At 48.4% G+C, this 2500-nt stretch overlaps 1 protein-coding gene across 1 annotated transcript in view; it reads left to right on the top strand.

The window, feature by feature from the left end:
* The window catches only part of brinp1 (bone morphogenetic protein/retinoic acid inducible neural-specific 1), a 211518-nt gene that overhangs the window by 82680 nt on the left and 126338 nt on the right, over positions 1-2500 (top strand). The gene's annotated exons all lie outside the window — the stretch shown is intronic.

Raw genomic sequence — 2500 nt, 5'->3', positions numbered from 1 at the left:
CGAGTTTTTTTTTTCAAAAAGTGTCCCTGTATTAAAAAGTGCTGCCATGTACGTAGTTCTACCAGAGGTCTGTGCCAAGCTTGGCGTTCCATCACCGTGGAGGCCACATTTCTCACTTTGATTTGACAATTCTGAGAGAGAGAGAGAGAGAGAGAGAGAGCGAGAGGGAGAGAGAGAGAGAGAGAAAGAGCAGATGCATCGCAGCAGTGCGAAAACACCCCCCTGCTCCCCCAGGCTTTACTACAGGCCTCGCCATTATTGGATCCCAATCTCTCTGCAAGTACAGGCTCTATCTGCCAGCACTGTCTACTGAGACAGGGTGGGAACGCTGCCACACAGACACGCAGAGAGAGACAGACAGAACACTGCCACACAGACACACAGACAGGCAGACAGAACACTGCCACACAGACACACAGACAGAGACAGACAGAACACTGCCACACAGACACACAGACAGAGACAGACAGTACACTGCCACACAGACACACAGACAGAGACAGACAGAACACTGCCACACAGACACACAGACAGATAGACAGACAGAACACTGCCACACAGACACACAGACAGAGACAGACAGAACACTGCCACACAGACACACAGAGAGAGACAGACAGAACACTGCCACACAGACACACAGACAGAGACAGACAGAACACTGCCACACAGACACACAGACAGGCAGACAGAACACTGCCACACAGACACACAGACAGACAGACAGAATACTGCCACACAGACACACAGACAGAGACAGACAGAACACTGCCACATAGACACACAGACAGATAGACAGACAGAACACTGCCACACAGACACACAGACAGGCAGACAGAACACTGCCACACAGACACACAGACAGACAGACAGACAGACAGAATACTGCCACACAGACACACAGACAGAGGCAGACAGAACACTGCCACACAGACACACTGACAGGCAGACAGACAGAACACGGCCACACAGACAGACAGACAGATAGAACACTGCCACATAGAAACACAGACAGACAGACAGACAGACAGACAGACAACTGCCACACAGACACACAGACAGATAGACAGACAGAACACTGCCACAGACACGCAGACAGATAAACAGATAGAACACTGCCACACAGCCAGAGACAGATAGACAGACACTGCCACACAAACACAGCCAAATAGACAGACAGAATACTGCCACACAGACACATAGTCAGATAGACAGACAGAACACAGCCACACAGACACATAGACAGATAGACAGATAGACAGATAGACAGACAGAGAGACAAATAAACAATCACACAGACAGGGACTTTCCAAGGGGTAGGCCAGCCGGGCAATAACCCATGGCACTGAAGAGGGGGAGGCACCACCGCGAAACTCTGCCGCCAACAGCATCACGCAAATTGTTATGAGCAATGATATTAAATAGTTATAAAGATATCAAAAATCGTTTGTGAAATTGTAATTATTTCTACACTATTGCCACACTATTGTAACAATAGCATTAACAGTAGTGGCTTTTGACAGCTATTATAAGCATTTTTCGTCAATTTTTCCCCGGGGGCTGGACAGCAGAGAAAGGTGGCGGGGTGCCTGGGGGGGCAAAACTCATTGTAGGACCGCCACTGCACACAGACAGGCATGCAGTCAGACAGAGATGGGGTTAGGAGAGAAAAAAGGGATAGAGAGTGGTAGTACTAGAGAGGGAGAGAGAGAGAGGGATGGTGGTGACGTGGAAGGGTTGTGAAATCTGGTAAGAAGCGGTGAGATGGGGTGGTTGGAAGGGATTTGGCACCGAGATATCAAGAGGGATGAGGAAAACGACAGAATGAGAGAAAGATATATGAACACACTGGGAGAAAACGATAGACGGAAAAGAGAAGGAAATATATGAAGTTGGAGACATTGAAAAAAGAGAGGGAAGGAGAGTAACAAGAAGGAAAAGATAGAAAGAGGCTAGAGACAAACAGAGAAAGCAATAGAAACAATGACAGAGAGAAAAAAATATGGTGAAAGAGCAAGAGAGACAGGGTAAAATGGAGGGAGAGCCTGTTCGTGATAGAGGGAGAGAGAGAAAGAGAGAGCAAACTTCATACTAATATCAGTTCCAGGCATAATAGCAAGATGATGGAGCAACTCCAACAAAACAGATGTTGTTGTTGCGGGCAATAGCAGATAGATATGCATTTGAGTGGGCTGCAGGGTAGAGCGATACACACAAACACACGCGCACACGCACACACACACACACACGCACACGCGCACACGCACACACACACACACACACACACACACACACACACACACACACACACACACACACACGCACACGCGCACACGCACACGCACACGCACACGCACACACACACACACACAGAGACTGTCTGGGGCTGAGTTGATTGCCGGAGCCCTTCAGCGGAGAGGATTACCTGCGCAACCCCCTTTTTAATGTCAGCAGCACTTTTAATGGGACAGACAAATCTCTGTGGGTGAAATTGCTTTTT

Source organism: Engraulis encrasicolus, chromosome 11 (assembly GCF_034702125.1).
Source record: "Engraulis encrasicolus isolate BLACKSEA-1 chromosome 11, IST_EnEncr_1.0, whole genome shotgun sequence".
In the NCBI taxonomy this organism is placed as follows: domain Eukaryota; kingdom Metazoa; phylum Chordata; class Actinopteri; order Clupeiformes; family Engraulidae; genus Engraulis; species Engraulis encrasicolus.
This window is presented reverse-complemented; position numbering and strand designations above follow the sequence as displayed.